Source organism: Parasteatoda tepidariorum, chromosome 7, assembly GCF_982258835.1.
Source record: "Parasteatoda tepidariorum strain Cologne lab strain chromosome 7, Ptep-v5.0, whole genome shotgun sequence".
Taxonomy (NCBI): domain Eukaryota; kingdom Metazoa; phylum Arthropoda; class Arachnida; order Araneae; family Theridiidae; genus Parasteatoda; species Parasteatoda tepidariorum.
This window is the reverse complement of record NC_141761.1, coordinates 31244047-31256131: the sequence shown is the minus strand read 5'-3', so window position 1 is coordinate 31256131 and position 12085 is coordinate 31244047. Positions and strand designations below refer to the sequence as shown.

The following is a 12085-nucleotide window of genomic DNA, read 5'->3' as shown; positions in this document are numbered from 1 at the left end:
GCTCGGTTTTACCAAGTAGGCTTGCCTTGTGGCAAGTGGCATTAGAACCAACCAACCAAAACGAAATAAACAATGTTTTTCCCGCATCTTAATTCATAGGGTCATGATCGGTAAGCAGTTAATGCTTTTGCTTCACAATAATATCACCCAGGATCGATTTGTTCTTCCCAAAACATATATGTAAAAATCCAGTTTTATTTAATAATAAATCAGTTTTTTTTTTCTTTTACCTAATATGATAGAAAAAAGAATACACGATAATAATATTTATGTTAAGTGTGTGGCAAAATTAACAATCTAACTAATCGATGTTTCAGGAATACAATTAAATATAAAAATATTAGTAGTAATGAATATTTTAAGAAAAAAGTGCTTTTAAAAATACACTTTTTCAAAATACTTTTAAAAATAAAATTCAAATCTAATACTGCTTTTGGTAAATATTTAAATGTAAAAACACAATTATAAACGCATTAAAAATATTTCAGAATTTCTCTTTCTCTAGATTGATAAAAGATAGTTTTTCATAAAACAATTTCATTTATTTATTATTTGAATAAGATGATATTTTCCAGTTTCTTACAAGTATATGTTTTACAAATTCAAATATCTCGTGCATTTGAAATATACGTTATTTAAACATTTGAAGAAAAAAAAATATTAAATGCATTTCAATAATTTTCCCTTACAAGCAAACCCAAGAATTCATTTCTAAGCGCAATTTAATATCGTTTATAATACCATCGATGTTTTTAAGACATTTTTTTTTGTTTTCAGAAAAAGCCAGATGTGACTCTGATGCGATTAACATTTTATGCAAATTTGCATTTTTTAAATCACATTTTAAAAGTTTTTTATATTGATAATGTAAAAGTTTGATGTCCTTTTTTATTCATGAGATGTTCTCCTTTCTGACAGATTTTTTTATTTTTTTTATTTTGAAATCTTAAACTTTGAAAGAATAAAGTTTAGTCATCTGCCGTCAACATTTTATTCATTTTTTAGTGACAAACTGTTTTTCCTTGTCTCAGAAAATTCAATTGTTTCAGGATTTTGACTTATGCATGCATAATATGTTCTATGTTAATGCATTTATAGTTAGTCTAAGTATAGTGAGTTTGAGACAATGTAATTCTATTATATGAATAAAAGTTGGGAGGAGCAATGGAATTTTACGTACTGAGCATAGAATTATTCTTATTTTCACTCTTTAAGATTAATTTTTTTTATGTTGGTCTACGCATTGTTACTCCTTTGAAACATAAAAAAAATCTTTTTTATATTTCCATGAAAATACGGCTTCATAATTTTATATAATAACTTGTAAAATAACATATGTATTCAAAAATAAACTGTATAAATATACCGTTTGTTAATAACTGAAACTCTTGATTGTAAATATTTAATAAAAGCATTTTGGTATTTAAGTTTCTTCTATAAATTTTCACTATAAACTTTTATGATTACGTCTTTTCCAAAAATATATTAATACTAAATAAAATGCATAATTTATAAGTTAAATGAAACAAAAATAAAGTTTTAGAACAACAGAAACATCATTTTAAGATTGACTAAGAGTTTATCTTTTCTCGGGCTTATGCATTTTCTAACTTTTGTTGTTTTTAGTGGTTTTTTGTCTTTATATTTGTCCTTATTTTCTAAAATATATCTTGAGATAATTGAATCAAAAAAAAAAATCTTAAATAAAAGAAAATTTTTTTTTTAAACTTCTTGAGCATATAACGTGCTTCTTAGTCTTATTTTGTTAAAAAAGTTTATGAAATTCACATTCTTAAATGTAAGGAACGCTATCTGAAATATATAAATTTATGATACATTTCTTTAAAAGGAAGAAAAGAAAGATCACTGTTATCTAATCCATTCGCATTATCAATGGTAGGATCAAATTGTGAAATATATAGATATAAGTGTTTTATTTTATTTTAATATATAAAACACAAAATAGGTAAAATTAGGCAATAATATGGGTGGATACATATTAACTATCGTAATACATTTGTCGAGAAATGAAACTATAAGCTAGCTCATATTAAACTATAAATCTTAAAGTTATAATTATAACATGTAAAGCTATAAGTTACAAAAATTATTACACATTAAAAATAATTAATTATCTAGGTTCATACATGCTAAAAATTACAAAGCCGTGTGAAATTTAAAAAAATTTGATAAAGTTTGAACGAGCAGTAAAATTTTGTTAAAACTTGTGGTTAAATAAGCAAGGCATGTTGAGCATGCTAACTCATTTTATTCTTCATAAACGCAGTTAAAGTACCAAAATACAGCGTTTTTGAGCGTATATCGGTCGTCACGATCATTCTATTCTTCTAACCTTTAAACTTATGACAATATTAAAGTCAAAAGTTTAATAATGAAGTCAAAGTTTATTCTGAAATTATAAATTAACTCAGAATTGCCATTCAGAGGTTATCGGAAGTATTGATTTCCAGTGTTCAAGCATTTCAGATGGTTTAGAGCGAATATTTTACAAACTAAATACGAGTTTTCATAATTTCTTTTAAATTATTATTATAGTATGTAATCATTTTCTGACATTTTTTTTAGATAACCAGCTCAGCTATTGTCATCCTGTATATATTATAGCTAAGAACACTTTTAAAAATAAAACTCACTTTTGACGATTTAGTAATATTTGAGTTGTTTTTCATGAATTTTGAAAATCATTTCGTCACGTAACCACGTGATTTGTAGCAAAACGCGTAATTTCAAATATATGACGAAAATGTTTCCTCAACTCCTTTTCTGTAAGATTGTTAACTAGAATAAAACAAAACTAAAATGAAGACTGTATGATCGAAACTAGAATGACGAAATTAGCCGACAGGACTCTATGGTGATCAAGGAGTTGTCCTCAAACCTGGAAGACGCCGGGATCGAACCCCGCTTTGGGCATCGAAGCAATTTACCTCTCTGTTCTATCTGTCCTTCTTGTGTTGTTGGGGTGACGTTGATCCACCTGTATAATGTCAATGATAACATTTTTAACAATCCCGTCCATTAGATACTATAAAGTATCACGAGTGCCACATGATTTTAGTACTATTTTTTTGTCTCTTTGACGAAATGCTTACTAGAAGCATATAATAGGAAACGGTTTCGTCCAGTACAAGCAAAGTTTCTTAAAACTTGAGTATCCATTTTTCACAATGCATGAAAAAATTTTTTTTAAAAAAACGTCAATGATGAAAGATTTTTTAAAGACAAAATAATCAGATTTATGGATGGAGAACCATACAAAGCTTAGCAAAGGTGGCACTAATGGTTATAATTTGCAATAAAATTACTGATTACCGATTTCCTATTTATTTTTACGTCAATGCTTAAGAAACACTCCATCCTCTGTTTTTATTGTACAGTACAGTTTACAATATGACTTGTGGTATTTACCATTTAGTTTGTAAATTCATTTATCTTTTGCTGAAGGAATAAGAAACTGGAGATAACACTAAAAAAAAATAATAAAAAAAATAGTGCGTGGAGTCCTTTCTCGCGGAAGAAGTGAAACTTCGTAATGTGGAAATGAAAATAGGAAGGGGTGGAAATTGATTTTTAGTGAAATCATATTGTTTCTTTAAGACAAACTTTATTAACATTGCTTACAATTGATCGCATCTTTTAATTATCATTTTCGAGTGGAGAAATATCCAAATCTATAACATTTACAATGGGATTATGATAACTAAAGTAAGATACGAAATGTTTGAGTTCTATTTTTTCAATATTTCTTGCAAAAACTGCATCAATGGTAGTTCCCCCTTTGGTTGTTGGATCATTCCTACCGTTTATCATTTCCAATCCAAATTTGTCTTTAAGGAAGGTTAATAATGTTTCAGCTTCAGGTAACGAGAAATTCACATTAAAATCTCCTGCAAGGATCACAGGCCACTCGTTGCCATGGTAGCGTTAAACGCTTAACGCAACCCTGTTGGAAGTCGCATTAGAAGTTTCACTTCAAAAAAAAAAAAAAAAAAAAACTTTAAACTTTATTTATCCTATGACATTAATTTTCTTAAATAAATTTATGGTTCACAACATATTAGAATTTATAAAATAGAGAAAAATTTTATGAATGGTAAAATTAAGTGCAAATTTAAACGCAAATCAAAATGGCAAAACTTGCTCCCAAATTGCCTCATAAAAATAGCATTAGCAGAGGAATTTACTTGAAGTGTTCCCTGTTACCTTTCGGTTCTGGAATATTGTTATTTTTTGCATCCAGTTCTCCATTCATATCTCCACTACAAAGTAAAAATATTTAAATTCAAGAAAATTAAAAAAAATTATTTTGTTCCTAAATTAAGAAATTTTGAAAATGCATCAGTTGCAGTGAAGGATCAAGGATGAAAACAGCATTCCTGTTCAAATGATACTCACTAAAAATGAGAAAATTTGCACTAAGAAATTCCGGATCAAATTACGGCAAAAACTACTACTGGCACTCCGAGTTCCGGTACATTTTTACTTAACATTTTTACTTACTTTACTACTACTTAAAATCCATTTTTACTATGGAATTTAGAGAAGAAAAAATATGATAAACTGTAATTTTACAGTAAAATGACTGAATCACTATAATTAAATAAATATTATTATAAAAGTTATGGTATAAAATTTTACGGTAAAAAGGAATTTTACGGAAGCTGCAGATTAAGTGATAGTCCTTTTTACCGCAATTTAATACGAAATTTTTTACAATGTCTTAAGGTATAATGTTTTGTTTTCATATTTAATGTTCATCGAATAGCCTTTTTCTGTCTGCTATAAGTGTAAAGAAAATAATATACAAAATCCGTATGTAACGTATATCAAGTTTATAAATGATGAAGCAAATGTAGTACCTGAATTAAATTTTATTACTGTCTCATAACGTAAACACTCCACCATTATTAAGTAGGGGCTTTCTGATTTATTACTTGTAGTGAAGAGTTACTTTGCCAAATCTTGTAAAAAGATTTTGACATTTTCCCAAAACTGTCAAGGTTAATCAATGCCAGCCTGGCTGGGCGCAACATTTTTCTTTTTCAGCACAACAGGATTTTCGCGGAGAATTTTTAAAGAAATATTATTCTAAGCTCTGATAAAAGATTTTTCTAGAATATAATTTCGGAATTTATGCCGCGAAAAAGCTTTTCCCAAATTGAATTTAGAAAAGTTGTCATTTATTCTGACCGAATTAATTTTAAGTTTATTCTCGTATATCGTAAGTTTCACTCCAATAAATACTTGGAAGTAATTTGAAAAATAAAATGTTGTGAAAATTTCATAAATCCACCTAACTTGTTTGCATTTGTGTTATAAAATAAGCTAATAAATTGGAATTAGAACAAATGAATGTTTCTATGAATTACAAGTGGTTGTTCCATTACTAGATATTTTATTTTTTATTTTTTTCGTTTTGAAATTCTTATTTGATTTTATTTGAATAAAAGAATGTATGTTTACAGTTCTTTTAAAAATCAAGTCTGCATTAGAAAAATCATTACGGTTTAAAACTTAGTTTTTTACAATAAATCAAATTTCTTTTTAAAATTTATAAGCACAGATAATGTGGTAATATAATAATTCAGTGTAATTAGATAAGTTTAAAGTGCACGTTAAAAAAATTTAAGTAAAATAAATATGGTTAAATAAATCGAAATAAATTAAATTATCTCATTAAAACAAAGCATAATTGCTTAGACATAATTGCAAACATAATTGAAGACATATTAATATCAATCAGAATTGGTTAAATTATATTTGTAATGTTTTCACTGCGTAATAATATAATTTTTCATAAAATAGAATTTATAAAAATTTGACGAAACTCTTTCCACTGTCTGTCGTTATTTTAAATCAATCCTTGGGTTATTCAACACTAGTTGCCCAACTTTTTATCAGTTATTTTTAAAGCATTGCTTGAAGTGTCAGACAGTTTAAAGACTGGATGTTTTTTATTTCGTTTAAATTTTCAGGATATGTTTTTCATGTGAAACTATTTGACACCTTAAATTTTTCTCATCTTCTGATTCTGTTAAAGACCATATTTCGAACCCATAAGTTAAGACAGGACAAATAATTGTTTTATGGAGCATTATTTTTGTTTGTCTTTAAATTAATTTTGACTTCAGAAATGTTCTTAAGCTGTGAAGACATCGATTTGTGGCTCTTTTGCGTGCCTTTATTTCTGTGTGGATATCGTTTGATGCATTAATTTTTGAACCAAGATAAGTGAAATTGTTAACAGGTTCGAAGTTTTGCTTAGGTACCCTTATTAAGGGCAAAATGATAATTAAATATTAATAATAATGAACCATTTTAATGGATGTTGAAATTTCATTTGAAATGCAGCGAAACCGTATTTCTAGCTGCACTATCGCAGTTAATAGTAACAAATTGATACACATAAACAAAATTTTCTTGAAATTCTGATGAATTGGTTCAGCTATTTTGGATTCAATACCATTTACGAGTGTTGCGTGCAACAGATATGCATCTAAAAAGAAGTGCCATGCTCCATGTTCAAAAATTATGCTTATGTGCTTTGTTTGTATAGTACTCTTGAGCATTTTTGAACCGAATTTTTCTTGAAACAAGTTCTACTTTTTTGTCTGCCGAAGAATTTTTATTCAAAAATTCGAACTTATTTCGAAGTATGTTTTACATTTTTAGGGTTGCCTTTTTTTCACTGATCAGTTCCACTGCTTCAAAAATGTACGACAAAATAACAGCTGTTACCCTGTTAAAAATTCTACCATTATTCACTAATTACCACGTTATCAGGTAATTTAATCTCATTTGAGATTTTGATGTCAACGCAACAGGCACCCTCTTTTCTTTTAATGTTTCCTAAATGACTTTCTAAGACTCACAATTTAAACAGAATCGTGTAATAAAATCAATTTTTCTAGATTTGTTTAATATTTTTCTATGATTCTTCTATCTAAGCCCTTTTGTTTCATTAAATAAAATTCAGTGTTTTTAATAGTTCGTCGTTCATACAAAAATTTCAGTTCTAAAACTGGTTTTTTCATTCTTAAATCTATAATCAGTGTTTACAGGACAAATTTAGACAGTTTGACTTTCACAAAAACACGGAAAATTGCTAGATTTGCCTGTAGTAACTTCGAATAGCTTTGAGTTAGCATTCGTGATGAAGCGTTGACTTTTTATTTAAGATATTTTTGACTTAGCCTCTGCTAAAGATTTTGTCAAAATTATAATATGTACCCTGACAAGCTTTTATTAATTGTACTACTCTAGTAAAGGGCGCATTTGGAATCAAAGCTTTGACGAAATCTAGTATTCGGAAAGAAGCAAAGGCCAGGCTTGAACTTCAATTTCAGTCACTTTCGCGTGATGAGTTCTAAGTTGTTGTAAATGCAATAAATTATGATTTTATATCGAGCAAAGATCTGTACATTACACATCATTCCGACAAGTGTAAAATTGGATTAAGAAAGAAAAAATATTTCACTTCGCCAAAAGCACATACTGAACATGTCGAATTTTTGCTAATTGCAAGAAACATAATAGCTTGTGCTTGACCTAAAAACTCTTAAAAAATATAATAAATTTTTGAATTAAAGTTAATAATCTTTATATTTTACTAAAAATTATTAAAATTTGATGTTTACTTTAAATTTTTGTCGAATTTTGAAAGTCATCCGCTTGGAGCTGGGAAATGATTCTGTCAAAAACGAAGGAGACTGCATAAATTTTGAGTATTTATTTTGTACAGTGTAGAGGCAGCATTTTTCTGGTCCTCGCTTCAAAATTACTACTTGTGCGGAGAATTATTGTGCCTCAGAAATTATTGAAGCATTATTTAGGAGTCAATACTGAACCATTCATACTGAGAGAGCGAGTGGGATGCTAGACGTAGATTCACATGCGTTTGAACGTAGATACGTCCCATACGTAGATTCCTATACGTTTGGGATTCTTCCCATTGTAACACTGTTAGAAATTTCTTGAAGAAAAAAAATGGTTAAATAACAATTTATTTAATAGTTATTTTGCTATATTCAAAGAAAACAGTTAAATTATCGTAAATAAGATGGTATTCAAACTGTCAACTGTGAAAAAAAAAAACGATTATTACCTACTTTCACCTAATACGGTCAGACAACTAGGATTTTTTTTATAGGATCAACTAGGGGAATTTTATAGGACAGAATTTTATAGGATCAATTGAACGAATGATTTAAATATTCAAGCAATTTTGATAACTTTCAAGAAATCAAATAATTCCTATTTTCACCTAATTCGGTTAAACAGCCAAAATTTTCATAGGATTAACTACGGGAATTTTATGAGACAGAATTTTATAGGATCAACTTAACGAATAATTTAATATCATAAATAAGATGATAAAAATTATCATAAATAAGATTAAATTAACATAAATAAGGTGGTATTCAAACTGTCAACTGTAAAAAAACTGATTATTACCTACTTTCACCTAATATGGTTAAACAACTAGGATTTTTTTTATAGGATCAACTAGGGGAATTTTATAGGACAGAATTTTATAGAATCAATTGAACGAATAATTTGAATATTCAAGAAATTTTGGCAACTTTCAAGCAATCAATTACTTACTACTTTCACCTAATTCGGTTAAACAACCAGAATTTTTATAGGATTAACTACGGGAATTTTATAGGACAGAATTTTATAGGATCAACTTAACGATAAATTTAAATATTCAAATAATTTTGACAATTTTCAAACAATCAAATTATTCAAACTCAAAATTCTTCAAATAATTTTGAATTTCAAACTTTTGTACCTTTTCAGTCGCAAAATTCAAAATTGTAGGTCATTCTTCTCAGAATAATATGTATACACGTCAATACAGAAATAGCATTAAAAACAACAACAACAATAGAAATAGGTGTATCTCTTAAAGTAATTTGTATATTCACTTACAACTGATTTTAAATACATAAAAATAAACTTTTACTATTGATTTCCTTTATCTAGATTTATTTAAGATAAAGTTAGTTCATTCCTGTTGTTTATATGTATAAGTCTCTTTCTTTTCCATTTCAGTAGTCTTTAAACAAGAAGCTCACATAACGGTGAATGTTTGTATTTTTGGACTTTTTTAACAAAAAAATTTTATTGCAGAGGTTTTCCATCGAATGTTTCTCAAGACCTGAAGAGTTCGAGTTATTGTTTTGTGTTCAAGAATTTTCCATTTCGTTTTCAAGAGTCAAGGCAAAAAAAAGGGAGAAGTAAGAAAGAAAAACTTTAAAAACAATAAAGGGCAGTTTTATTGAGAACATTTCAAGCGCTATCTTCAGTGGAATATTTAAATATTTGAATTTTTTGAAAAACAGAAAAAAATCGATATAGTTATTTTTTCGCCTAGAAATTTAATTTTTTTCTTCGTATTTCTTAAAAGTATTTTACATATTATAAAAGTGCAATAGAAATGAAACAATGCAAAATACTTCATGTGTGCACAGACTTACGCATATAGACCTAAATGCTATTTTTATAACTCAAAAAGCAATATATGTTTTTACGGTGTGTTGTTTTCCAATACGGTTATTGCATGGAATATTCTTCAAATATTTCCTGGCTATTTATGTTTCAAGTTTCCTCATATTGTATATTTATGTGTATACATTTATCGCATATGGGAAAGAATTCATTTTTGCTACATTTGATTCAGATTTAATGACTAATGTGCATACATATTTGTTTTTGGTAAATTTCATCCACTCTTCCTGATTAAACTATAGGGATCATATTTTCAAACTTAAAACTCCAATACACCCATACATCGAGGTTCAAAACTCTGAATTAGTTTTAAAAAAAGCTATATTTATTCAGAGAAAGCATGTTTTTGGGTCTGATGTAACTTATTAGTCAGGACTAACCATCACTTGTTTTAAATATTACTCATTGAGAGTGAATCAATATTTAAAGTTGTGTCTTAGTACTGTACATGTATATTAAGTGTTCATCAATGTAACGCAACCAATATAATATTTTTTTAACAAATTTCAAATGCATTCATCTTTACCATTCGAGATTTAAATATATTTTGAATATTTGTTTTCATTTTAACGCAACAAAAAAAAATAACAGGATCTTGTGAGTTTTGCATTCACTAAATTTACAAAATTTGGTTATTTTTCTCGATTTTTTTTTCTTTTTTTGATTTTTTTTACAAACATGTTTTTTTTTGTTCCTTCATGGACACACTGAGTCCTCAAGATATTGGGAAGCAAGAGAACTTTTAAGCCAATGACTTCGGTCTTCTTTCTTTGTTATCCTACGTACATTTGTATTCGTTATTTATTTCATCTTTCTATTTGTACCTTTTTGCCTTGCCATTGGAAATAAAAAAAGGAAAAAAATTTTTTGTTGATAAGAAGAGATGTCTATATACATTTTATTTCATAGCCATCGTTGAACAGTTGATTCAAATTTAAGTTTACGGCTATCAATTGTCAAATCCGTAGCCTTGTAAGTTTGAACCTATTCCAGAAGACAAGGGGACTCCTGGATCAAATATTGGGAGAAATTTACCTACGCGGTGGACTTTTTGATGAAAGTAACCAGCATTTGCGTTACATTGTGATTAAATCCCCAAAAACCTCCCACGGATAGCCTGACTGCAAGGGGGTTCCATTCCATGATCCTTCTACCACTGAGGATGCTTTACGTCAGCACTGTGGTTGGTGCGAGAATGTTGCGGAATTCGTATTGACCAGCCATCACTGTTATTCAAACCAGGTTCATGTCATTGGGAGTCAAAATTTCCATCCCCTGAGCCACGACGGTTTGTCTATATAGATTTGAATATATTTTAATAATTTGCAATATTCTAAACATACAAGTGAAATGATACACGAACTTAATATTCGATTATAGAAACACCAAACGTCGCATTTAATTTAACAAAAGTTCGTTTTAAGTGAAAATTTATATTTCAAACTAAGTAAGGAATAAATATAAATTTTTAACTGTATTAAAAATGCAAGATATTTATTTTATTTTTAGTGGATAGTGGAGTCACACATAAATGGATTTTTATTGTAATCCCAATTTTTTTTAAATTGTGGGTTTGTAAATTACATACAAGAGAAAATGCTATCCTATTATTAAGGTTATAAAAACCCTCGTTTCTCCATTAAGCCAAGAAGGTTGTAAATTTGGTGAACATCTTCAGAACCAATTAGTACCCTTGACTAAAACCGTACTCTGGATGATTGCACTCATATATGTTTAAGAGAAAAACAAAAGCAACTTTCGAAGGCTAAAGACCATTCCTTCAAGAAGCAGCTTGTTTAAGAACTAACACGTTCTTTGGAGTCAATTACTCTAATTCGCCCTTCGCCTATAAACACATCTGTGTTCTTTAGAAAATAGCAGTCTTAAGTCCTCCAGATATTTTCTGCACTCATCCTTTTTTCTCATTGGTGGTTGGACGTGATCAGTGGAAGAAGTAACCAACCAACAGAGCCTGGAATTCTTGTCACACACGCTTCCTAACGACGCGGAATCCGTTAAGTAATAATGTCGAGCACTTGTTCTGATTGGTTCTTTATTCCTGTCTGTAACCGTTAGCCTGCTACTTCAAGAATGAGCCGAGTAATAAAAAAACTATGCGCTGTTTTTAACCACTACTTTCATTTGTGAAAGACTTCTTTCTTTTCAATTTTAAACCTTTTTTTAGAAGTTTATTTTTCAGGCCTTTTCTTTCCAATATCAAATAGTTTTGAAATTTATTGCAACTTCATTTCTTTAAAGTTAGAAACATCGCATAGTATATTTTAAATAGATTTTTTTCTTTGATTTCAAAGTAAGGTTTGTATGGTATGTGTGCCATTGTCTGGATACAGTAAAGTATAATAATTCTGCTTTTATTAACTTTGTTTCAGCAACAATTACTTTTGTAAAATGAGGAATCTACACTTGATATTAATAATTAATTACCACTGGAGAGGACATAAAAAAATCAATGATATTGATAAAAGTAGAGTGATGTTGCACTAGAAGAAATAATTTAAGCACGAAATGAATTCTGTATATATGGAGCGAA

General features: G+C 28.5%; 1 protein-coding gene across 4 annotated transcripts in view; it reads right to left on the bottom strand.

Moving 5' to 3' along the window:
* The window catches only part of LOC107441786 (tyrosine-protein phosphatase 69D), a 542487-nt gene that overhangs the window by 450875 nt on the left and 79527 nt on the right, over positions 1–12085 (bottom strand). The gene's annotated exons all lie outside the window — the stretch shown is intronic.